At 37.8% G+C, this 27,874-nt stretch overlaps 1 long non-coding RNA gene across 1 annotated transcript in view; it reads left to right on the plus strand.

Moving 5' to 3' along the window:
• The window catches only part of LOC131832255 (uncharacterized), a 94,297-nt gene that overhangs the window by 47,536 nt on the left and 18,887 nt on the right, over positions 1–27,874 (plus strand). The window contains exon 2 of the long non-coding RNA XR_009353965.1: positions 17,131–17,222. This is a non-coding gene — a long non-coding RNA (uncharacterized LOC131832255). The remainder of the gene's footprint in view (positions 1–17,130; positions 17,223–27,874) is intronic.

Genomic DNA, 27,874 nt, shown 5'->3' on the forward strand with positions numbered 1-27,874 from the left:
TGAGGGTGAGGCCCTTTTGATGGGACCAGTGACTTCCTAAAAAGAAAGAGAACACTCCCGGCACTGTGAAGACATGAGAAGGCATTCCTCCACAAGTCAGAAAGAGAAACCTCATCAGGAATTGAATCAACTGGTACCTTGATCTTGAACTTCTCAGCCTCCAGAACTGTGGGAAAATAAATTTCTGGCTTTTAAGCCACCCATTTTTTGATAATTAGTTGTGGTAACCCAAGCTGATTAATACACATGGGTTCCAGCAAAATTAAAATAACAGTTTCCTGCACATTTCTGCCTTTCTAATTTTCCCCATGATACTTTCTCAGTTTGAGTTATCATTTTCCCTCTCTTTCCATGATGATGTCCTACCTAACTCAAAAACCTTCTTCTCACTTGAGCCTTCCTTGATGTTTTCTTGAAAGTAATTTCTTTACCTTTTGATATTCCTCACCACTTACTCCTGTCTTCTGGCACTGGACATAACTCTGTGAACAGGATAGTTCCATGTACACTTATCTTCTTTACTTGACTTTAAACTTGCTAAATTCAAGGACTTTATTAGGTTCATATTATACCCCATAATACTGACCACAGAGCTGAACCACTGAAGGAATGAATGTAATTCATATCATGTTTTTCCAGCTGACTAGAGATCCAAGTATGATCAGAGGTTTTGAATGGGCAAGAGGAAGTACCTAAAAGACTAGAATCTGTGCTGGTAAGAATGGGGAGTAAAGAGGTAATGAATGAGAAATGTTTTGAAAGGAATAAAGAGGGAAAGCAGTGAAGTTAATAAAAAATATCAGAAGAAATGTCACCATGTGGCTTGGATGGAACAGATAAGCAGGATTTCTCAACTGAAGTCCTAGAGGAAGTTGGAGGCAAATCCTGTAGACATATATACAACCAAAGAGGATTTTGGAAATGATAAGTAATAAAGCTATAAATAGGGCTTATGGATCTCAAATGAAGAGCTTGTAGGTGATACTTGTACTTCAGTGGTCTGAAAGAACAATGAGGAGTGAGAAGCAGATGAACCCATGTTCTAACTTTGTTACAGAAAGTGAGAAGAACTATAGAACATAAATGATAAGATGCTATTAAGACAGGGCACCTGGGTGGCTCAGTGGGTTAAAGCCTCTGCATTTGGCTCAGATCATGATCCCAGGACCCTGGGATCAAGTCCTGCATCGGGCTCTCTGCTCAACAGGGAGCCTGCTTCCCTTCCTCTCTCTCTGCCAAATTCTACCTACCAGGAAGCCATGTGAGGTGACAGTTAGTCACTCTGGCTCTACCACTATCAGCCATGGGCTTGAGCAGATTAATAAACCTTTTAGAACTTCAGTTCCCCATCTGTAACAACACGAGATTTGGGAGACTATATTGGGAACCGAGATAATCCACACAACGCACTTACTGGCAGTGTGTGTCGCACGAAATGATCAGTGTGTATGTCATCATTATTGTCTATCAAAGGGCCTTTGTCCTTTTAGTCCCTCACCCTTTGAGTCCATTTTCCCCAACATTCCATATTATTCACCCCAGAGTAGTTACGACCTTGAAATCCTTTCCTCAGCCTCCTTTAATAGCCCATAAGTGCTCAGTGAGGAAAACTCCTCTAACTTCTCAGAAGGGCAGTGGAGTCCCTCCAGCATGGACATCACTGAGGAGTCCCCCACTCCCCCAACCCTTATACCCTGTCTGAGGCTGCCTACACTTCCTTGGCTGTGGAGAGTGTCACCTACTGACCATTGCCCACTATTACCTTCTCTGGAAGAAAACAAGGTTGCAGGGGGACAAAAGCCGCTGCCATTTGCTTCAAGGCAGGACCAGATTTGTGGTTCTATTCAGGACATGTTCTCACTGTGCTTTGTGTGGCATGCAGCCTTAGCCAGATTCCAGCAAATCCACTTTCATGCTAAGTGCCTTCCCTTGCTGAGTCCTACTGACCTTGCTCCCTTTCTCCAGACAGCACGCCTGTAGTAATAAACACATAGACCCAAATCCCTGCTTCAGACTTGACTTGCAAAAACCTGACCTATGTCCTCCTCCTAATATGTCCCCAAATTTTCTTATCACATTTATCTTTTATTTCTTCTGTGCAAAGGCAAACACCTCGTCACCAGAGGTGGAATGTTCTTTTTGATCTCTATAACTCCTCTTATGAAACTTCCTTTCCTTGCCCTCTGCTAGTCCAAATCGTACACATATTTCAAGCTCTGCCATAAGACTATCCTGGGCAACTCTTCTCCAGTGATTTTTTTCCTTCCTTCTGAACTTCTATAATATGTTCTTTTTTTTCTGTAACATTTATATGGCAATAATTTAAATACTTAGATTCTTCTATCAAAAATATGGGGAGTACCTGGGTGCTCAATCAGTTAAATGTCCATCCAACTCTTGATTACTGCTCAGGTCATGATCTCAGGGTCATTAGATGGAGTCCTCCGTCAGGTTCTACGCTGAGCATGCAGCTGGTGTGAGAGTCCTCTCCCTTCACCCCTCCCCACTGTTCATGCATGTTCTTTTGCTCTCTCGCTCTCTCTCTCAAAATACATACATACGAAATACATATATACAAAAAAGAGAGAGATAATATCTATTCTGCAGGTTTGTTGTGAGAATTTAAAGGAGATTCATGTAAAACTAAGCACAGTGATTGACTCAGAGAAGGTTCATGATAAGTAACTCTTACGTTATTTGGTGTTATTTGGTGTTTGGTTTGGTGACATTCTGTGTCTCTCCCTCCTGCTTCTTTGTTCCTTCTCAAGAGCAGACCAGAAACTGGAGTACTAATTTGGATCTGTTTGCCTCCAGGAGAATTATTAGCCACTGTCCTTTATTTCTCTTCTTTTCCGCTCCTGACCCACAGCAATTCATCCACAATATGGGTATCGAGCTGAACTGACAATTTGAGTAGGGAGTGGACAAGGAGGGATAAAGTTCTTCGAAGTCCAGCTTATGAAGACTTCTCTGTTGAGGTATGGAGGTATTTCAACTATCAGAAAAAAACACAGGGCGGGATATACCATTTGTTGATCATCCAGCATCCAAGGAAACCAATAGGTATGGCTGAGGAAAAGGTGTTAATGAGCCTAAAACATGCACATTAAATTTCTATTGAGATGTACCTCATTCAAAAGATAAAGGGGAATACATTTTTGACTAAATGCTCAGTCCAAGATTTTTGTAAAATATAATGAAATGTTTAAGCAAGTTCCAGAAGAGCATCAACTTATGTCTGATTTAGAATGGGAAGTCCCACAATTCATTTCCTGCCAGTCACCTTTTAAAAATTATCCTTAAATTTTGAGTTTCACTTCTATGAAAGGAAAACTTTCAAAGTCCTATCAACTACTTGAGTTCTGTGGAAATGAGGTAAATAGAAAGGACAGACGAAAGATAGGGGTGGGGAAAGAATCCTTTTATTAATACATTGATTTGTTTTATATTTTTAGTCAGCTATTTTAAAAGAGATGGTTGTTTAATATGTTTGAATTTTTTTCAGTGACCCTGATACAATAATTTTGCACTAAGCATGATATATTATGTAGGATATAACTGAGAAAGATATAGGAAATAGTTTTAAGATTTTGTTTCTTTATATCTTTTTTAAGATTTTATTTATTTATTTGACAGACAGAGGTTACAAGTAGGCAGGGAGGCAGGAAGAGAGAGCTGGAGGAGGAAGCAGGCTCCCTGCTGAGCAAAGAACCTGACATGGGGCTTGATCCCAGGACCCTAAGATCACGACCTGAGCCAAAGGCAGAGGCTTTAACCTACTGAGCCACCCAGGCGCCCCAAGATTTTGTTTCTTTAGAGAGAGAAAAAGAACACGAGCAAGAATGTGTACAAACGTGTATGAGCGAGAACAAAATTTTAAGATTTTGTTTATTTAGAGAGAGAAAAAAAAATATGAGGAGGTGCAGAGGGAGAGAGAAGAATCTCAAGTAGACCCTGCACTGAGAAAGGCGCCCAAAGCCCTAGGTGGGGCTTAATCCCAGGACCCTGAGACCGTGACAAGAGCTGAAATCACGAGTCAGAAGCTTAACCAATTGAGCCTCCCATGGGCCTCAAGAAAGGTATAAAAATTTTAAACATCATCGTAAGCAAACAAACCAACACATACACATCATTTTATAGTGTCTTTTATGATTGAACTCAAAGTGAATTAAAACAAACATACTCTCTTTTCTAAGAAACTGTTAATCCATGCAATACTTCATAGTCTTTGCCTATGGCATTCTTCTGCCAGGAATATCTTTTTCCCCCTCCTCACAAGAAAGAGTCTCCCCTCCTTCACAGACTGATTCACACATCAGTTACTTTTCTGAGTCTTCCTGATTCTCCCCCCTAAATGGTCTCCTTCCTCTCAGCCTTTGGTAGGCCTTCACTGATTCCCAATCAGAGGTGCCTTCTGGGATCTGCTGAATGACTTTTGTGGGCTCTCAGGATTTTGCCTTGTGAGCTTCTTTCTCCATAATAAAATTTTCAAAATTATATGTTATAACTGGTTTGTTATAAAGAAAAGTGTAATCCAGGCTGGACTCATTGTTCTATATCAACTATAATAATGATATTTAATTTCAGATCTGATTTTTTTAAATTAAGATAAACATTTTCTCCAGTCTCTAAATGTATTGTGTCCCCACACCTCCTGTGAGTAATGGGTTGCTTGGACCCATCCTTGCCACTTTGACTTGTGTTTGATTATTTTTGCTTATGCTATCTTCTGTCCCAGGGAAGAAGCTTCTGTCCCAGGGAAGCCTGAGAACCCCTTTAGAGCAGGTATCTGAAAACACTGAGTTTTCTAGGGTCTCTGGACAAAGAACACTTAGGAATCTATTCAGTCCTGTATTTACTGAGGCAGGGTGGCTACCCCCTTTTGGTGTGACTAATTATGATTCTTACTTTTTTCCAGTGATAAAGCTACATTATTATTGTTAGACCTTAATGTTCCTATTTTTAATGAAGTATTAAGGGAACAAAGATAAAACAAACTAGTAATGGAGAACCCTGGAGACTTGTTTCCATTTTCAAAGCTTCCTTTGTTGATTAGCACTTTGTTTTTAGAAAAGGGTGTGTGTTTGTGTGTGTGTGTGTGTGTGTGTGTGTGTGCACGTGTGCATTCATGCACGTGTATGTGCTCACACATGTACAAAAACAATCTGAAAGGAATTTGGAAAATAAGGCTTTCCTTTACTTTGATCTAGTACATTAGATTAAGCAATTTAAAACTAAGCTAAAACCACCTAAAATACGTAAATCCACGGCTATATCTGGTCGTAAGCCCACTATGTTGTGCACGTTAGTGAAACCTGGATTTTCACTATTTAAGTCACCCTATGGCTCTGCCCTTAAAATCCTAAATCTGAGTGACCTGAAAAGGAAAACTGCAAAACTTAAACATTAACAATGTTCTTGACCTACATAGGTTTTGATCTGAGCCATTTTATAGACAAAGTTGTTCTTCCTATAACTGCTCTCACCATCAAGGTTGCAACCAGTGTACACCACTCAGACTTCTGTTCTTGATAGGGGAGGCACATACCCTGCTTACTTATGAAATATGTTTTTCCTGCCATGGCAGATGTCTGGCAGAAAGCACTTAGTTCTGAGGGCATTGTTACAGCATTCAGCAAATAAAATTCCCTTAGAAACTTCCAGAGTTCTGACACAAGTGATTTTTATGGCTGTGTCGTATAAAGTCCCTTCCAGGCAAGGTCCTCCCTTTTGAACTCTCCTGATGGTATTTGCAGCAAATATTTGGGGAAGTGGTGTTGTGAGGCAGAGTCAGGAGATTTGGAATGCCGTTGTGAGGGAGGGCTGCTGAACGTATTATTGTCACTTGATTTCCTCCCTCTGGGGGCATCCAGGGTTGGCTCTGGGGAAAGGGTGGAAGCCTTTCATCCTTATGCTCTGTCCGGACCTCTCTCTTGTGTTGCCTCAAGGTTAAAAACATAATAAAATTTTTCATGGGGATAATTGTCATTTTCTTACACTGACAGTATGTATAAAAGAATTTTTAGGAGTGCTATTTTTATTGCTCTGTATCAGTTGAACTAAATAAAAACAGTATCCTAGCCATTCATAATCAGCCCCCAAATCTGGCCTCCCAGGCACCACGAGTCCCACAGATGGCTCCCTAAACAGAAGTCCCTCCATGCCAACAGAGACAGGAGGTAACCTCTCTGTTTCCCATGGTCTTCCCACAAAACCAACAGTTACTGACAACCGTGTTCTCCTTTGGAGAGTCAAATCGAACACAACTAAAACAAAACTCACACACTCAAAAAGACCAACCTTGTGATGTGACCGGTACTTTCATTCAGGGAGGGAAAATAAACAGCAAACAAGATCACAGGCTTCAGGGGGAAAAATGTGCTTGTAAATAATTCAGATAAGGTAACAGATAAGGTAACAGCTAGTTCACCTACCCTGTGTTTGATTTAAAAGTGTCAGATTCCTTCAGAGGGACTTTCCCAAGTTCACAGAGAAATCATACTGAGCTGTAGTAATTCCTTAGGAATGTAACACGTTTTGGTGACCCAGGTAGCTGTGCTGGCTACTTTCCAAGGGCATTTTGAGCTCTCCTCTCTGAGACTGATGAAATACATTCTTGTCTACTTTGGCCCTGTGACCGGCTCAGAAGGAGTGCAACCCTAGCGTGAGTCAGCAATATTGGCTGTTCAAAAAGAAACTAACCTGATTGGGGGGTAAGAAGTATGAAGAAGTAGGAAGGTAAGAACAACAAGCTAATCCCCAGTGCACCCAGCCTGGCTCACACTCTTGCTGGGTGACTTGCCCAATCCTGGATTCCAAGTAAATTCTAAATGGCCTTGCCAAATAAAACACAGAACACCCAGTTGCATTTGACTTTCAGACAAAGTGGAAGAATACTCAGTAGGGTGTTATCCCTTCTTTTCGGAAGCATCCCAGAAGCCCTCCCCCACCCCAGCCACCCACCTTGGTCTAAGAATCAATAATTGCAGCAACACACAGCACTTAAGAACTTCTCACTTCCCAAAGCACTTTTCTCATTCATTAGCTTACTTTTAGTTTATCTTCACTACATTCCTAAATGTTTATTTTAATACAGCCTATTGATTTGATAAAACTTGAGGCTGATCTGAGATTAAGTTAATTACTCATTCAAGTGGATGTGGAGGTTAGAATTTAAAGCCTTAATATCAACTCCACCAACTCCCCAGAGCACTCTGTATCTGCCTTTTTTATAAGAGTTTACTAAGTTCTGCCAGATAACTCTACTTAATTACCTGGTTTTTACCTAGATTTTGAGTTTTGTAAGAACAGGAGATCAGTTCCAATATAATCTTTAACCTCACAGAGCCCTAATGTCTATGAATTTGAATTGGGTCACAAACACCATTTTTTTTCTTTTTTCAATTTAGCCAAGATTACCTTGAGACCACCTTTTTCCCCACATTTCTTCAAAGTAGAAGACAACTGCAATTAAGTTCTACATATTTGCTCAAGGGAACACAGTGAATTATTGCAAACAATGAAAATGGAATTCAGGACTCTTTTTTCTCTGTTCATCATGATGGTCCATCATCTTCAAATACCTTCTGTGATTTTTTTTTTTAATCATTGCCTATTAGGAGGTCTGAGGGCTCTCCGTCTTCTAGAAATAGCATGTGTTAATGAGGCAACGTGTAGGAGTCCACGAAAGGATGTCTGAAAGACATGAATATTAATCTCTCAGCCTTGGCTTCCTGAAGCTGGTGATGTGGACACGTTCTAAGTCTCCTTAAAGGCATGTGGAAAAAAAACGCAATAAATATGAATGAAATTGTCCTTGATGCCTTGATATTACTGTTTCTTAGAGCCCAGTAGTTAAACACCACATCTCCCTCAGAATAGGCAGAAATTATCAGATGTGCCTTTTACAGATGCTGGACTAGCTGGCTTTCCCTGGCAGGCACTAATATAATTTGCTTAGAAAGTGACTGCTTTCTGGCTTAACAGGGTGGTCAAAGGAAGCAGGTTTTAACCAGCTGGAAATGTATCCTGGGCAAGTTCAGTTCCTGCCCATTCTTGGCTCTTTATCCTGCCTTTGCTCTATGCTCTCCATTCACTGAGGCTGGGATTTCTTGCTGCACTGAACCATATTGCCAAAATTCTGTCAGGTTGCTTTTCTTCTTCTGTCATTATGTAACAACAGGTCCAAAGAGAGAGGAGCTCTTGTAATATTGTTGCAGATTTTATATTACCTTCTTTTGATAAAAGCTCAATTTACTAAGTAGTGTAGCAGAATTATTAAATAAATGCAGGAGTTTGGGAGGGGGGCTAAACTAGGTTCACACCCCATTTTGACGCTATTGAGACCTGGGACAAGTTACTTAACGCCCAAGATCTTCACTCTTCTCTTCTGTAAAGTAGATCTGATGATCCTGAACTCATAGGATTTGAGGGGAGATTAAATAAAAAGCCATTAGTTCATGAAGCATAATGGCTAATATACAGAAAATCCTAGATAAGTGTCGATGTGGCCATTGTTCTTAAACACCGGAAGCATTAAAACATTACTAAACATTACTAAAGTGTGTGCCTCAGTTTATGTATACATCCAATATCTAGAGTTGGGATGTAGGCATTAGTCATTTCTAAAAGCTCCTAGGTGATTCCAGTATGAACACTGTGTTGAGAACAACAGCTCTGGGACAGAAGTGATAGTAAAAATACTTCAGTGCCCATCAGGCACCCACCAATCAGAAAGGAGACTTGGTTAGTCAGGAAGAATCCTGATAGTAAACAACCATCACAACTGTCAGCCACACTCTGGCAAGAAACTCTGTCCCTTGGTCTGATACATTTAGGAAATGTTTCTTGTTAGAGATTCCACATGCTGATTCAGGGCTCTGAGAGATCATGTAACCAAAGACAAACTACCAGCTTACAAATTTTCCAAACGAATGGGTGCATGTAATATTCTTGTTAATGTCAAGTAGCTTCTCACATGGCATCTCAGTAAAGATCCTGAGGGAAAGAGAAACAACCGAGTTTGGAAAGGTTTGATGTGTTTATTTATTTATTTCTCTCTATAGCCCTAGCAATTCCGATTCTTACTAGAAATTATACAGTCTGAGGTAGAATTCTAAGATGGTGCCCAAGAGTCCCACCCCTGGTGTACATGCTTTGTATAATTATCTTGAGTGTGGGCATGCCTTACAAATATAATGAAGCATCACTCCCATGATTGTTATGTTATATGACAAAAGGGAAAATATCTAAGGTGGGCCTGACCTAATCACTCGAACTCTTACAAAAAGAGCATTTCTCTGGCTGGATGCAGAAGTCAAAGAATGTGCTTCTGGTGGCTTCAAGTTCCCAAAAAGCTATGTTGTAAGCTGCCTTACGGAGAGAAGAAGTGGTCCCTAAGAGCTGGAAGCGGTCCCTAGGAAACAGCTAGAAAGACAGCAAGGACCAAGTTCTGTGACATGAGGAACTGAATTCTGCTAGTAATTTGAAGAAACATAGAAGAGAACTCCAAGCCCCATATAGTACACAGCCTTTGTTTTGCAGCATTTTATGGTTCCATCCAAAAATCCATCAGTGGACTGGAGACAGAACAAAGAACACTGGTTTGCAGTATCAGAACTATTTCTACTGTAAAGGTTTCATATTGTAGGGAAAGGGGATGTCATGTAGGGTTGCAACGAAGAAGAAAATGTATCATTAGATCTTATGGAGATAAGGTGGCATTAAAAAAGAACAATCTACAACATTCGGTAAAGTCATTAACTCCGTAACTACATGGTTACTGTTTATATTTGACAGCAAAATGTACTGTGAGCAAAATATTAAAGAAGTAGGAACAAAACAAAACAATGAGGGGCAGCTTATTATAGCGAGGAGAGCACTAGAATGAAAAGAATTTTTAGGTTCTCTTTCCAGCTTTGCTGCGAAATAGTCATACAGCATAGTGATTCAACTAATGCAGTTGTTTGATCTTTCATGTATAATTTATTGAGCATATTCTGGGCATCAGCACTCTTCTGCAGTTAGTGATACAGCGATCAACAGGGTAGGCAGAGTCACTGCCCTCAAGGAGTTTACATTACAGTGTGGTGACCCTGATTCAGCCAATCAATAACGAGTGCCAATTTCAGATGGTGAAGAGCTCCACAGAGAAAAACAAGAGCTAATGAAGACATGGATTGGCTTGGGGGTTGGGAATCAGGGATGGTGTCTTTAAAGATGGCATCCATGTCTGGAGCTGAGACAGGAATTTAGACCAGCTGATGGATTTGATGTCAGACTTAGAGGGAAAAACAAGAGTCATGAATGGCCTCAGGATTTTTGGCCTGAGCAATTGAGTATATGTTCATGACATTTATTTGATTGGAAACAGGGTGGGAGGAGCAGGTTTGGGGGGAATATAAGAGTTCATTCTGGGACATAAGACGTTTGACTTGCCTGTGATCAAAGAGGAAATGCGGAGGAGGCTGTTACATTTGAGGCTGGAGCTCTTTGTCTCCTCTGTAAAATGCATGTGTTGAATTGGATCCTTTATGAGAACCTTCCAGTTCCAATATTCTGTAAGTCTGTGAACTAGAAATCAAAGCAATGAAAGGAATCGTAGATTAAAGTAAAAAGAAAAAAAAGAAAAAGGACCAGAAAACCAAACGAAATTTTCATGGAAATGAACAACAACGTTCATTTAGAAAGGCAGCCAAGTCATTGGACAAGATGGGAGGAGAGACTAATTAAAATGGAATAAGAATAGAATAGTTCCTATCTGATATGTACACCTTTTGTTTCCATGAAAGATAAAACATTTTCTTAAAGTGATTGGTAGCGAATTTCTTTTTATCAAATGCCATTAAAGATAATGATCTCCTGCACATGAATGTTTTTGAGAGTGCTTTAATTTACATAGAGTGTTTATTGAATGAAATATTCTCAAGTCAGCTCTGTATCCCAGGAGCAAATGTTTCAACAAATACATACCTATTGGAGATGGTTTGTACAGTTTTTCAATATTTTCATGAATATCACCACCTGAATTTATCTCTGAATATGACACTTTCTCCTTAGGAACCCCAAGGCAACATGGGACATTAATAATTCATAAAACACCACTATTTTCCATTTTTAAAAATGAAGCAGGAAGTTGATAAAAATAAAAAATAATCACAATTTCCATTTTAAATTTCTAATAAAGTATATTTCAGCATATCAGTAACCAAGAAACTGACAGGTATGGCTGATGAGAAAGATGCCCCCAAGTGAATAGACTTATATTTCTGCCTTCTATAGTTTCCATGGCTACAAGCCCATCTGAATTGCATTAGTCACACAGCACCAAGAAAGAACAAAAGGGAATGGAAGAATAAATGACATTAGAATGTCATATAAAGGGAAAAGTGATCGCAGAGTTTTTTTTTAAAGGAACATAATTTCTCATATCTAGAACTCTGTGCTTTAGAGTCCACCTACTTCAGCAAGAGATGTTTCTATTCAGGTCTGGAAATGTTTTATAAGTAGCTCAAGATTTCAAAACTGAAATTGGGGAGAGTCGTCTAATGATACAACCCAATCAATGTATGGGTTGCTATGTGGTAATTAGGGCATTCAGAATATTTTAACATAGTCACAGAATTGCAGACTTTGACTGTCCCAAGGGGGAAAAAATTCATGCCCCAAGTTCAACTGATTTGGGTAGTTTTATTCAAGTTGTTTAATGGTATCAGAATTATTGATATAGGCAGGCTACTGTCTCCTATTCAAAACATATCAATAAATGGCATTACTTTAAGTACCAAGAGAGGCTCTTCTATTTACAAATGAGTCAATTTCTGAAAAATGGAAATGAAATAGTTCTTAAGCAAAACTTGCCATCTTCTGATAAAGTGCAGGCATAGAAATGTAAGAATCACCCATGCTCCAAATAGGGACCAAGATTCTTCAGTAGATGCTTCTCAAGTTAGTGATGATTTGATTAAATGCAGAGTCTCCTACACGCTTCAGACTTTATGCAGTCTGCCTAGATTGGTCCCTTACTGAGTTTTATATAGTGAATTAAGATACTCGATGAATGACTAAATGAGTAAATGAATGAAAGAAGGTAAATGAAAGCTTAACAATCCCATAAGTTCTCTCATCCTTCATTTTATTTATTGAAGTCACTAAAATAAACATAACAGTAATAAAAAACATCCCATGATCTGAGGTTCTCAAGTGAAATAAACCCTCAGTAGACATCAATGACAATTAGTGTTACATGCTTTTTAAATGCAAAGATTAAAGCATGGAACTTGTAGTATTGGTGTCTGGCCAAGATTTGGCAAAGATGTGTGTCATTTGAATTAAACCATGCTAACCACAGCGACTGTTTGGTTGAGCATATTGGTTGGTGTTGTGTTCAGGGAAGATGTTTTTCCTTGACAATGTCTCTGGCCTTCCATGAGAGTTTGAAATCCACACAGATCCCAGGAACCTGAGATCATGACCAGAGCCAAAGGCAGATGCTTAACCACCTGAGCCACCAAGGTGCCCTCCAAGACTTTTAACTTTAAAGGAATCTTGAAATCACAATATTCTTAATAACAAAATCATCTATTTCACATTTTACAGATGCCCAGGGAAGTCAAAATGCCACTTCTATCTTAGACAGCATCCCATTAAATTGTTCTTGACATGGATTTTCTTACTAAACTTGTACTGTCACACTTGGTCTTTTTTACATCTCTGCAGCTACCCTTCCTGTCCATTTTTTACTCCCCCGCCCTCCCCTCCCCACTCCTTTCTCTCCATTTCCTCTCAATTCTAGGTTCTCCCAGTCCAAAGAAAGCAAATCTGGTGAGTCACACACAGATAAATATTGCATGTCCCCTTAAAATTCTAAGCAATGGATTTAAAAAATATCGGTTTATGGGGCAGCCTGATAGTGAAATCTGTTCATTTGCAAAGTATTTGCATGTCCAAAATCACACCTCATAGCTGAAAATGCCAGTCATTAGAAAAAACAGAAGTTTTGTTGGCTTAACTTCAAACTCTCCTGGACCAACCCTCTACTACCCTTAGCCTGTTAGGGTGGGTGGCAATTCTGTTCATTAAGGGCAGTTCCAATCTGGAAAGTAGAAGCTCATTAACCTTATGAGGGCCTCTCAAGGTCATTAAAACTCTCTCTTGATGGTGTTGGCTATTAATTCTGCAGCTCTGTGTCAAGTGAGGGAGTTTAGCAGCTCCACCAGGCTTCCCCTGCGTCACTCCTGCAACCTGTTTCCTGCTCACCTTGGCCTCTGCGGGAACCCAGTTAAGCTTTTGGCAACTCTCCATTCTTGTGGATGCGGATGTCTCATAACAACTTCCACCCTCCTGTCTCTACCCACCCACACAGTGATCAAAGGTGCAATGATGACCTCTGATTTTCCCATAGGCATTTAGATCTATATCGATGGAATCTCAGAGAAGCTTTAATTCATTTTCCGTGAATACTACAGGTCTAAAATAAGAAGCAAAAGGACGCTTCTCTGACCTTTGTTTAACAATTACATGTGTTGGAAAGAATAAAAAGTAATTAACTGTGTCTCTCCATCCATTGCTTTGCACAGTTCCAAACACTTGGAAGCCACTTAATACTTATCTGTTGAGTGAATGAATCTCTAAAACTGAGATTATGGGATTTGAAGAGTGCGGGATGACAGGAAAGAGAGAGAAAAGTGAATAATAGAAAATGGAATCCCTATAAAGCAGAAGGTATCTAAAAGACAAATAAAATGTATTTCCTTCTTTTTTTTTTAAGATTTTATTTATTTACTTGAGAGAGAGAGAGTGAGAGAGAGCGAGCATGAGAGTGGAGAGGTCAGAGGGAGAAGCAGACTCTCCAGCAAGCAGGGAGACCAATGCAGAACTCGATCCCAGAACCCAGGGATAATGACCCAAGCCAAAGGCAGTTGCCAAACCAACTGAGCCATGCAGATGCCCCTATTTCCTTATTTAATAGTAGATCTTTTGAATGCCACCAAATATTTGAGGGTTAATCTGACCATAAAACAGCATTTTGGGGGCAGAAACTACCTACGGGGGGCCCAACATTAGGTGATACAGAAACATAGGACACAGACTTTTCTTAAAAGTAATTTATAATCTAGATGAAAAAAGAAAATTAACCAAATGAAATAATTAGAGGTAAGCTACAATCTAGAATGCATGGTTCTGAATTCAGAGCTGGAGGATTTGAGAAACAGTGCTGAAAGATATGCTGATATAATTAAAAAGAAACTATGCACACATTTCATTTACACAAACTCAGGTGTACATGCTGTGAGAAAATCATTTTTGAAATAAATTATGTTAATATTGTGAGGCATTCAGTTGGCCATTCTAACCCCTGAACACATGAAGAATAGCAATCTTCCCCTCTTGTTCCCTCTTGCTTCATACTTTTAAGCACCTTTCTTCATTTAATGTGATTTTAATACTTATAACTTCTCTATGATTAATTTATGGCAATTTCCAAAGGTAGCTTAACTATATGTAATTATCACCTTAAAACATATTTCATACATTTTCCATCCTTTCTTATACTAATTTCTCATCATATAAGCATTTTCTCCTTTTTAATCAACTAACTGGCCAAAGAAACAAAAAGAAAGTGATTAGTGTAGCCATGGTTGATTGTTATTTGATTGGTTGATTCTTTCATTGATTCATATTCAAGTAAAGATCAAGATCAACTTAGAGTCAAGACCTGGGGAAAATACAGATAGAGACCATTTCTTACTGAAAGTCTGGGCTTTATTTCTTACTAAGGTTTGGAAGGTGTTTTATTTAGATTCACAGTATATGGTGCACAATAATCCAAATGCACAGAAGAGAAAGTCTTCTTTGCTCTGAAGCATATGGCTGCGGTGTCAAGGTTTATAAGCCATAGAAGATTCACCACTGTCTTACACACATGTTGTTACCTCTCATTACTCCTCCAATGGGAAATCAGCAGACATTGTTGCTGGCTCATGGGTGGAAGCAACACATGGAAAATCTGAGAGAGAGACAGCCCATTTCCATTTCTGAAACTATCATACCCTCACGTCTCTCTTAAGAGCATTAGAAAACAACATGCTTCTACCTTTGATGAAGTCCAATGCCTCAAAATGCTACATAATGTTAAGGCCAGAATGCTGTCAAGTTGGGTGGATTTTTTTGTTTTTGTTTTTGCTTTTTTAATAAATAATCTTTTTCACATATTATCCTAAAGACAACTCCTACTTTTCCTTCTTCGAGAATCCTGAAACTTTAACTTAATTCCACAGGATGGACAGAAATACAGCTGAAGCGTATTTGCCAAAATGAGTATAAATGTGTTCACAATATAGTGAGAGTTGCAATAAAAAAAAAAAAAAAAAGGCTATGAAAAAGAAGTTAGTGATGCATTAGAATTCTGTTCTGAGCTCTTCTGTAAAACTACTGTTATTCTACCGAGAATACCATCATTTTCCTCGTGGCTCAAAAGGGAAGCAAAACATTTTCTTGCAAATTTCTTGAAAATTTTTATAGTAGGATATAAACTGACAGTCTAAATTTTCAAACAATGAGGTGATTTAACAATAGAAAAACAAAATGCATATTTGTTTTAGTAAACTGCACTGTAATATCAAGGTCCTTGCTCCTCCCCTGTGTAGAAAAGGAGGTATATGTTTACTGGAGCTGTAGATATATAGATTAAATCCTTCCATAGATCAAAAATACATGCAACAGAAAATGAATTTTAATGATTTTTTTCCATAAAGTCATAAAAACCAAAGTATGTAGTCTGCATAAAGTTACCCATTCTTACAGCAAAGTAACTTCAATTCCAGGATTGTGGAGGCAGGGAGATGGTTTATTAGAAAAATACATCTTTCAAAAAGAAGGACTCATCACAGAGTGAAACCCATGCCCACACCAGCATATTGTTAATTTTAAGATCTACAGGTATATAATATAAAACCAAAATTAACCATGAGGAGGCCAACCATAAATAAAAGAACTTTTATTATAAGGAATTTTCATGTCTGTTAGATCAGGACTAAATATCTAGTCATAGTATGGAAATCTGAAGGAATCTTGGGGCATCCCTTACCTTTCAGAGTTTTGATTAGATTTCTAAAATATGGTTGTGAAGATATTATAGTAGATTTAAAATAGACTCAGTTCACCTAAATGAAAACTTTGGGCATAATAAAAATAAGGTGGTTTATGTTTCTCTTCACTAAGTGATAGGGTGGGAGGAAGAGGAGTTGAGAGAAGTTGGGAGTCGGGGTGTTGTTCCTTTTCTTCTTAAACAGGATCTGCGTTTTGAAAATAAGGCAGAAAGAAATGCGAGCCTGATTTCTGGCAACCAGACAGTGTTGATAATCTTCTTCCACAGATTTCTGCTAGGAACATCTGCCCTGAACTAGTGTTAGGCCAAGACTGATTGTCACTCTTCCGAAAGGAATTCCTGTTTCCCTTCCTCACACACACATACACCCACACTCACACACACTCGCAGTTTATCTGGCAATCTTGAGAGAACCCAGAGAAATCTGGGCAGCTGAAGAGTGAAATCCCAACCTACCCTTGTCACTCAACATCTTCCTTAACAGAAAGGAAATGTATTTTAGGTTTCATTGAAATTATAAACAATACCATGCCTGCAGCTGTGTTTCAAAAGTCTGATGTCAGTAGTGCTGAATACATGTTTTCATCTTAGGCAAACTTATCAAAAACATACAGAACGAGATTATAAGATTTTATTGAAAACAGCCCACTAAAAAAATCTATGTTCCCTTTGTTGCTATGTTGCATGTGTTTCTCATTATTTATTGCCAATATATTTACTTATTAGTAATTAACCCTCTCTGTGGGCCTAGCAAAATAAGATCTCAGAAGCCACAACTTGGAATCTGGACATAATTTCATACATTTAGTTGATCTTCAGTATTGTGTGTTACTGCCACTCCCCCAACGAAATAGAGAAAATAAAGTTTTGTGAAGTCTGTACTCTGCTGAGAAACACACATTGAAATACCAACAAGAAAAATAGGAAGACTTATAATGCCACATATTCATATAACATTTACTGTGGTTGAAATGGGATCTTTTTCTCCCTAAATAAGTGTTTTTATTCTTTCTGCAAGCTAGGTATGGAAAGCTCTTGCCTCTACTTGGGGATGAACCAGCCCATTCATGGGACATATCAAGACCAAAAAGAATAATTCATCAACAATAAGGAGGTATGTTTGTGACGTTTTGGTCCCTTGTCTCACCTGTCTAGCGTGTCATGGGAGCTACCCTAATAGCAACATGCTATGTTACAAGGTAAACCTTTCTCAGTAGCAATTTAGCAATGTATCAACAGTCTTTAAATGATTCATATGCTTTGCTTCACTGATTTCTTGTTCGGGAAATTTTAAGAATGGGCAAAGCTATCCATCACAGTGTGACTTCAAAGAGTCGCAAATTGAAGACATAAATGTCCAACAATAAGAAAATGACCAAATAAGGGGCACCTGGGTGGCTCAGTGGGTTAAGCCTCTGCCTTCAGCTCAGGTCATGATCTCAGGGTCCTGGGACTGAGCCTCACATCAGGCTCTCTGCTCAGCAGGGAGCCTGCTTCCTCCTCTATGTCTCTGTCTGCCTCTCTGCATACTTGTGATCTCTATCTGTCAAAAAAAAAAAAAAATGACCAAATAAATTGTGAAATAATGGTAGTCCAGAATTCATTGCAACCCCTGAAATCCTGCTTCAATAAAATTTAATAATATGAATGCTGAAAGTATAGGTTAAGTGCAAAAATTCCAGAAATATATATGCAATCCTAGTAGTATAGATGGAAATGTATATATGTATATTTATATATATTCATATGACCATAATAGTATTAGAGGATATATAGGAATATACATATATTTTTTTCATATATAACATAAATATTAGAAAGAAAACAAGCATGAACTATGGTTATTTTTATTTTTTAGTGGCAAAACTAGAGATTTTATATTATTCTTTAAACCTGCCTTCTTCTTGGGCGCCTGGGTGGCTCAGTGGGTTAAGCCGCTGCCTTCGGCTCAGGTCATGATCTCAGGGTCCTGGGATCGAGTCCCACATCGGGCTCTCTGCTCAGCAGGGAGCCTGTTTCCTCCTCTCTCTCTCTCTGCCTGCCTCTCTGCCTACTTGTGATCTCTCTCTGTCAAATAAATAAATAAAATCTTAAAAAAAAAAAAACCTGCCTTCTTCTTCCAAAACGTCCCACAATAAATTTTTTTTGATAATTATATATGAAGATATTTTCATTTTTTTAAAACAAACTCCACTGATCTCATGTGAAGCATTGTTCCTTATTAAATTACTGGAAAATAATGGAAGCCTCAAAACCTAAAACAATATTATTTCTGTGAAAGAAGTCCAGGAAAATTTATACTGTTAAATAATAAAATAATTCTATTTTTTTTTATTTTTATTTATTTTTATAATTTTTTTCAGTGTTCCAGAATTCATTGTTTATGCACCATACCCAGTGCTCCTTGCAATATGTGCCCTCCATAATACCCACTACCAGGCTCACCCAACCTCCCACCCCCTGCCCCTCCAAAACCCTCACATTGTTCTTCAGAGTCCACAGTTTCTCATGGTTCATCTTCCCCTCCAATTTCCCCAACTCCCTTCTCCTCTCCATCTCCCCATGTCCTCCATGTTATTTCTTATGCTCCACAAAAAAGCCAAACCATATGATCATTGACTCTGTCTGCCTGACTTATTTCACTCAGCATAATCTCTTCCAGTCCCATCCATGTTGACACAAAAGTTGGGTATTCATCCTTTCTGATGGAGGCATAATATTTCGTTGTATATATGAACCACATCTTCCTTATCCATTCGTCTGTTGAAGGGCATTTTGGTTCTTTCCACAGTTTGGTGACCGTGGCCATTGGTGCTATGAACATTGGGGTACAGATGGCCCTTCTTTTCACTACATCTGTATGTTTGGGGTAAATACCCAATAGTGCAATTGCAAGGTCATAGGGAAGCTCTATTTTTAATTTCTTAAGGAATCTCCACACTATTCTCCAAAGTGGCTGCACCAACTTACATTCCCACCAACAGTGTAAGAGGATTCCCCTTTCTCCACATCCTCTCCAATATACGTTGTTTCTTGTCTTGTTAATTTTGGCCATTCTAACTGGTGTTAAGTGGTATCTCAATGTGGTTTTTATATGAATCTCCCTGATGGCTAGTGATGATGAACATTTTTTCATGTATCTGTTAGCCAATATGTATGTCTTCATTGGAGAAGTGTCTGTTCTTGTCTTCTGCCCATTTTTTGACATGTTCATCTGTTTTGTGTGTGTTGAGTTTGAGGAGTTCTTTATAGATCCTGGATATCAGCCCTTTGTCTGTATTGTCAATTGCAAATATCTTCTTCCATTCCATGGGTTGTCTCATTGTTTTGTTGACTGTTTCCTTTGCTGTGCAGAAGCTTTTGATCTTGATGAAGTCCCCAAAATTCATTTTTGCTTTTGTTTCCTTTGCCTTTGGAGACATATCTCAAAATTGCTGTGGCCGATGTCAAAGAGGCTACTGCCTGTTCTCCTCTAGGATTCTGATGGATTCCCACCTTATGTTGCAGTCTTTTATCCATTTCGAGTTTATCTTTGTGGATGGTGTAAGAGAATGGTTGAGTTTTGTTCTTCTACACATAGCTGTCCAATTTTCCCAGCACCATTTATTGAAGATACTGTCTTTTTTCCACTGTATATTTTTTCCTGCTTTGTCAAAGATTATTTCACCATAGAGTTGAGGGTCCATATCTGGGCTCTCTACTCTGTTCCACTGGCCTATGGGTCTGTTTTTAATGCCAGGACTGTGCTGTCTTGAAGATCACAACTTTGTAGTAAAGCTTCAAACTGGGCAATGTGATGTCCCCAGTTTTGTTTTTCTTTTTCAACATTTCCTTAGCAACTCGGGTTCTCTTTTGATTCCATACAAATTTTAGGATTGTTTGCTCCAGCTCTCTGAAAGATGCCGGTGGAATTTTGATCAGAATGGCATTGAAAGTACAGATTACTCTAAGCAGTATAGACATTTAATTCTATATTGATGAAAAACCCAAGAGTGGAAAACAAGAAATCTTATGACATTTGAAAATTTGGAAGTTTAGTTCTGTATATTGTATTTGTGGGTTTGGATAATTCCTGCTTACTCTTAATATAGTAACCTTACTGAAAAATAGTTGTTAAAGGTGCGGTGCCTGGGTGGCTCAATCAGTTAAGCATCTGCCTTTGGCAGAGGTCATGATCTCAGGGTCCTGTGATCAAGCCCCACATCAGGCTCCCCACCCTGAGTAGGGAGTCTTCACTTTCTGCTCACCTCCCTCACCTCTCCCATCTCCCCCACCTACCCCATCTCTCTCACCTCCCCCATCTTCCCCACCACCCACACCACTTCCCATCTGCATGCACACGTTCTGTCTCTCTCAAATAAATCTTTTAAGAAATAGTTTTTAAAGAGAGCTTAACATCCAATCAAAACTTTTGCCCAAATTTAGTAAGAGGCTCAAAAAAGGGGGAGAACTAAAAAAAAAATAAAATAAAATAAAATTTTTTTAAAAGGGGGAGAACTATAAAAGAGAATAAAACCTGATTCACATAATTCTGTTAGAAATTGAATTTTCAGGGGCGCCTGGGTGGCTCAGTGGGTTAAAGCCTCTGCCTTCGGCTCAGGTCATGATCCCAGGGTCTTGGGATCGAGCCCCACATTGGGCTCTCTGCTCAGCAGGGAGCCTGCTTCCTCCTCTCCCTCTGCCTGCTTCTCTGTCTACTTGTGATCTCTGTCTGTCAAATAAATAAATAAAATCTTTAAAAAAAAAAGAAATTAAATTTTCAGAATATATTATTTAGTCATCTGCATAATACATAACTTTAAGAGAAAGTGGTCCATATTTTAAAAAATAATTTATAAAATAATTTTATTATTTCCAGGTATACAACAAGAATTAGAATTCATTAAGTGTTTTTCTTGAAGTTTTAAAATATATTTAAAATGCAATTAAAATTGGAAGTGTCACCCTTAAGCAACTAATAAGCAAAATAGCCTTAAAACATAATTTTCTTCACAAAATTAAACATACTTTGCTATAGTTTTATGTGCAGTATTATTTTACTTAACTAATTCTTTCCGGTAAAATAGAAAATGTTCAGAATTACAATATCTTGTTATATTACACTTGTAATCACTGTACTCAAAACAGATAGAGGTCACTCAATAATCCGTAACTCTTGTCTTTTATTTTTTTTAAAGATTTTATTTATTTATTTGACAGACGGAGATCACAAGTAAGCAGAGAAACAGGCAGAGAGAGAGGAGGAAGGAGGCTCCCTGAGTAGAAAAGAGCCCGATGCGGGGCTCAATCCCAGGACTCTGGGATCATGACCTGAGCCGAAGGCAGAGGCTTTAACCCACTAAACCACCCAGGCACCCCCATAACTCTTGTCTTTTATACAATTTTATAAAGCTCTTCAGTAAAACTTTCAGTGCTTTAGACTATCAAATGAAATGTTTACTGAACTAGGTACCACTGGATTTTTTGAAATTTTAGAGAACAAATTTTTTTTTTTTTTTTTTAGCTTTGTCTCAATTCTGTGGGATTGGCTGGAACACAGGTATTATGAGCAAATGAACATCACTTTTCTATCTGTGTGTGTGACCCAACAAGCCTGACTGATGTTCAATGGCTTCTGAGAAAGGAGAGACTGCAGAATCAATAGGTGGTACTCTGAGGAACAATATAAATTAAAATCATTTAAAGTTTTTCCACAATTAAGAAGATTATTAGGCAAGATGAATAAAAGTATAAGTGAGCTGATCGGCCTTGTACAATTCTTCCCTTGTTCTCATGATGATTTTTTAAATTACTAGTTTATATTATTTGTTTTTAAATGGGAACAGTTCATTTGAGAAATGGAAACAAAATAAATATAAACATGCTGGGGTTTTTTAGTTAGAAGACAATAAGTTAGGTGGGATTGCTGATGATACCTTGAGGCTCCGAATGTTGACATTGGAGCCAGTCATTTGACCTTTCTGAGTCCAAAGTAGGGATGGGGTTCATCAAATACTTTCTAGGACCCTTTCAAGTTTGTAAAGAAAAATAATAATGTAATAATACAAACAAATTAAAATATTATATATAATAATATAAAACAAAGGATAAAGCACATATAATATAATCAAAACAATTTTGAAAATAACCAGTTGAACGTTTTCTGATTCTCAAATAGTTATTTTAAAACTTAATATTTGACTAATCCCAAATGTTTATTGTTACAAGGAGTTAATTTTTTGTCATTAGGCATTAAGGTGGAAATATATACCATATCATTGAAATTAATTTTCAGCTTCCTGGTGTCAACTAGGTACATGGTCTACTACTAGTCTGTACAATTACTCTTTCACTCCATTAAGATAATTATCATAGAAAACTCTTATTTTTTAATTTTTAAAGGTATATTTATTTATCTGAGGGAGAGAGAGAGTGCACATGTAAGTGGTGGGGAGGGGCAGAGGGAGAGAATCTTCAAGCAGACACCCCACTGAGCACGGAGCCAGTGAGAGGCTAGATCATGACCTGAGCAGAAACCCAGAGTTGGACCCTTAACTGACTGACCCACCCAGGTGCCCCCACAGAAAACTTTTAAATATCATAATTATTATAGTGTATTCTTGAGATAAAGGAGGAAAAGAGAAGGTCATTATCGATGGATATTCATCTCTCTGAATGGCACTTTCTATTTCCTTTGGCCAGTCCTTCCCTCATTCTTTATCTTAAGAAAAATGTCCAGATGGCTTCAAGGTAAAGGAAATGCCCAGTATGAATCTAGCCATTATTTTGTTGTATCATTGCTGGAGCAGAGGGTCTAAACAGGTATTACATTATTGTATCTCTGAAAGGGCCTTAGTTGTAAAAAACAGAAACCAGCTCTAAAAATGACATTTATGAAAGAGTGTTAGGTTGCATAAGGATTTCTTAGAGAGTCTAGAGGAGAACACAAAAGCTACACACTCAGAAACCATGACCAAAATACATTACAGAACCTCCCAGCAGAGGCTCCCAGTTTATTCCCCTGATATAATTGCCCTCAGTTGTTGGATATATTCTTTATGTCCCTGGCACTGTTATCTATGAGTCCTGGAGATTTCTGCTACCATGTATGCTACCCATTCCACAAGGCTTCTGATTCCTTGTGCCTCTAACTTCCTCTTCAGAGATTGGCTTGGATTTGTTTTCTTAGGGGACTCTAGTGTTTGCCTGCTTCCTCGTCTCAAGAAAAGGGGGTCATTGTGTTCAATGGCTTCTGTTGTGAAGGGTAAGGGCTCACAGAAAGGGAGACTCCCCCAGACACTTCTGCTTTCAGTATCATGAGTGAATAGGTGTTCAAGGGACGCTGAGTAGGATAGACTTTCAGCAATCATTGCCATCTCACAATATAAGAAAGGTCTCCAGGAAACCCTGCTCTGCCTGGAATGAACAAACTACTGTGAGTGGGGTCCAGAGTACTTAATGCCTGCTCCTGGGTGCTAGGAACCAAGACTTTGGAGGAAGTTAACCTGAAGTAGAGCATCTAAAAACCAAAGATAGGAGACCCAAAGCTAAATAGTGAGCACAGGATGCTAAAGTCACAGCAAGGGGAAGTTGGAACAGCTGGGAGTCATGGTAATGGGAGCACCAGGAATCTCAGAGGTCTGGTGTTGCCCTGGGGTGGACCACTATCACAACACTACTATCTGATAATGAACCCTGGAAGAGCTAGGAGTTGGAGAATTAGAATCTAGCACTCCTGATCTAAACTGGAATTTACTAGAGAGGAACATACTAGCTACCTGCAAAGAAGGAAACAACCCCCCCCCCCCCAAGTATTCTTAAGAACTACCTCAGAATAAGTTCAATAGGTTGACCAAGACTATCAGAAACACAGGAAGGCAAGCCCCTGGGAGGGAGAGTCAGCAGAAGGAAAAAACGACTTCTATGTCCAGCCTGCAAGGAATGCAAATACGGCAATTGTCAGACACAGCATATAGAATGGCTATATATCCTACAGTAAAAGAAATAAAAGATACAGTTACAAAAATGAGCAAATAACGGGAAACCTTCCAAGTAAACACACACAAAACACACTCATATGGACTTTTAGAAATGAAAATAGAAAGGTTGGAATTTTTTAAATGGAGAGGTAAAATGAGAATTATCAACATTTGAAGAAAATTTTTTAAGTAAAATATGAAACTGAAGTATCTAATTTTAAAAATGAATGCTTCAAAGGAGATAGGAACCTTGGAAGAGCAAAACAAACAAAAATTGAAATGTAAGATGGCATTAAAAAATCCAGGTTTTCCAATAATTGCAATAAGTATAAATAAAAAATGACCAATGATATAACCATCTCTAGAAATACAATATATAAAGCATAGCATATATAAAACATACTCACTAAGTAAAAGATTATCAAATAGGGTTATTTTTAATCCAGTTAGGTGTTATTTATAGGAAATGTTCCTAAAGAGTAAGGAAACTACCAGGACAAAGTGTAAAGATAAGAAAGATACATTAAGGGGCACCTGGGTGGCTCAGTGGATTAAAGCCTCTGCCTTCAGCTCAGGTCATGATCCTGGGGTCCTGGGATGAAGTCCTGCATAGGCCTCTCTGCTCAGCAGGGAGCTTGCATCCACCCCACCCCACCCCAACCCCCCACCTGCCTCTCTGCCTACTTGTGATCTCTCTCTCTGTCAAATAAAAAAAGAAAGAAAGATACATTAAGCCAATAATAAACAAAAGTAAGCTGGAGTGGGTATATTATTCATAGACCAAATATCTTTTAAGAATGAAGAGAATCACTGGGATCTAGTGAATGCTATACATGATAAAAGGCTTAATTCACTGGGAAAATATGACCAGTCTAAATAAGACAGCTCTCACAAAATAGCCTTAAATTGTAGACAGTAAAAACTGTTCAAACCACTTAAATTTCGACAACTCAATCAACATAATGAGAAATTACAAAACAGCTCTCTCAATTATTATTGGTAGCAAGCAGGAAAAAAAATCAATAAAAATAAAAGATAGAAGACATCTGACAAGCTTGATCTAATAATTCTGTACAGAACAGCATCCAAGAGTTAGAAAATACTTGTCCTGCTCAAGGACATACAGAATATTTTTTTGTACTGTGAACAAGGCCATAAAGCAAGTCTTAACACATTTCAAAGAATAGGTATCCCACAGAACAGCTCTCTGATGAAGGGCAATTAAGAAGTAATAACAGAAAGGCAAATGAAGAATATTGAGAAGTTGGAAAACACATTTCTATTTAATGCACAGGTCAAAGAAGGAATGTTAGTGGGTGTTAACAAAAACCTAAAACTGAAGGGCAACCCAAAGTCTACTTGTTAAGACTTGTAGGTAACCAAAAAAGCAGCATTTTAAGATCTCTTTAACTTTGAATGATTTTATTACAAAAGAAAAAAGATTGAAAAGTCATGAATTTTTTCCAACATTAAAAGTTATAATAGGAAGAGCAGAATATACCCAAGGACAGCAAGAAGAAAGATATAATATAGATATGAGCAGGTATCATTGAAATAGAATATAAAGGAACAATATGAAGCAACAAGAAAGCTGAGTTTTATTCTAAGTAAACTTTCTGTGAGATTGATCAGAAAGGAGGAAGGGATAGAAATAAAGTCATAAATAAATAACATACTGGATAGTAAAGGAGATATGACAAAAGATGGGGCAAGATTTAAAATATACAAGATCATCAACAGTTCCATGCCAGTAAGTTATAAAATTTAACCAAGACAAAAAAATCTTGAAAAATTACAACTTGTCAAGAGAATTTCAAGAAGAAATAACTGGACCATTTCCTTACACCACACACATAAATAGACTCAAGACAGATGAAAGACCTCAATGTGAGACAGGAATCCATCAAAATCCTTGAGGAGAACACAGGCAGCAACCTCTTCAACCTCAGCTGTAGCAATTTCTTCCTAAAACATTGTCAAAGGCAAGGGAAACAAGGGCAAAAATGAACTATTGGGACTTCATCAAGATCAAAAGCTTTTGCATAGCAAAGGAAACCATCAACAAAATCAAAAGACAACTGACAGAATGAGAGAAGATATTCTCAAATGACATATCAGGTAAAGGGCTAGTATCCAAAATCTATAAAGAACTTACCAAACTCAGCAACCAAAGAACAAGTAATCAAATCAAGAAATGGGCAAAAGAAATATATAGACATTTCTTCAAAGAAGACATCCAAATGGCTAAAATTAACAAGTTAGGAAACAACAGATGTTGGCAAGGATGAAGAGAAAGGGGAACCCTCCTACACTGTTGGTGGGAATACAAGCTGGTGCAGAAACTCTGGAAAACAGCATGGAGGTTCCTCAAAAAGTTGAAAATAGAGTTACTCTTCAACCCAGCGATTGCACTACTGGGTGTTTGCCCCAAAGATAAAATGTTATGACCCAAAGGAATACCTGCACTCCAATATTTATAGCAGCAGTGCCTACAATAGCCAAACTATTGATATATATATATAGATATATATATATATATATATATATATATATATATATATATCTATATATATATATCAGAATACTATGCAGCCATCAAAAAAATGAAATTTTGCCATTTACAACAATGTGGAAGAAACTAGAGGGATTATGCTAAACAAAATAAGTCAGTCAGAGAAAGACAATTATCATATGATCTCCCTGATCTGTGGAATTTAAGAAAAGAAAAAAGAAAAAAAAGACAGGGCTATAGGGAAAGAGAGGAAAAAGTAAGACGAAACCAGAGAGGGTGACAAACTATAAGAGACTCTTAATCATAGGAAACATACTGAAGGTTGCGGAGGCAAGAGGGGTGGGATTATGGGGTAACTGGGTGATGGACATTAAGGCAGGCACATGATGTACTGAACACTGTGTGTTATATAAGACTGATAAGTCCCTGACCTCTACCTCTGAAACCAATAATACATTATATGTTAATTAACTGAATTTAAATTTTTAAATAATGAAAAAACCTGAAAAAGGGGGGAAAAGAAGAAATAAAAATGTAAATATTCCTACAACTATTAAAAAGTTGAACCAGTAATGAAACATACTTACAGATAGAAAATTAAGGCTCCAAAAGTTTTATAGGTAAGTTCTACCAAATGTTTCAAGAACATACTCTATGTTTGAGTAAATTTTCTGGAGAACAAAGAATGAGAAAAGAATCCCTGGCTGATTGCACAAGGTCATTTTAACCTTGGTACAAAAAGTTAAGGTTTCTTGAGAAAGAATATTATAGTACCTAGTTTCTCATTCATAGAGGTGCAAAAATCCTAAACAAAATATTTACAGATAGAATTCAACAGCACATAAAAGGAAAATACATGATACCTAGGTTGAAATTACTTTATGCATAAAAAGGTGGTTTTTAGAAAGTCTATAAATATTATTCAAACTATTAAAAAAGTAAAGGAAAAAATATGTTCCTTTAAATAAATGGAGCAAAAAGATCTTTAAAAAATACAATACCTATTCTTAATTCAAAAAGAAGTTAGTAAGCTAAGAGAATTTTGTTAACCTGATAGTATGTATCTGCAGAAAACTTAGAATAAACCTCATTCTACATAAGAAAATATCAGAAGCACTTCCTTTATAATCAGTAATAAAAAAGAGAATGGCAACTATTACCAGTTACAGTCAACATCTCACAGGAAGTTCTAACCAATCCAATAAGGCCATAGAAGTAAATGCTATAATTTTCTGTGTGTAAATCCATAGATAAACTAATAGAACAATATGAACACTATAAATAATGAGAATTCAG

Source organism: Mustela lutreola, chromosome 5 (assembly GCF_030435805.1).
Source record: "Mustela lutreola isolate mMusLut2 chromosome 5, mMusLut2.pri, whole genome shotgun sequence".
Taxonomy (NCBI): Eukaryota; Metazoa; Chordata; class Mammalia; order Carnivora; family Mustelidae; genus Mustela; species Mustela lutreola.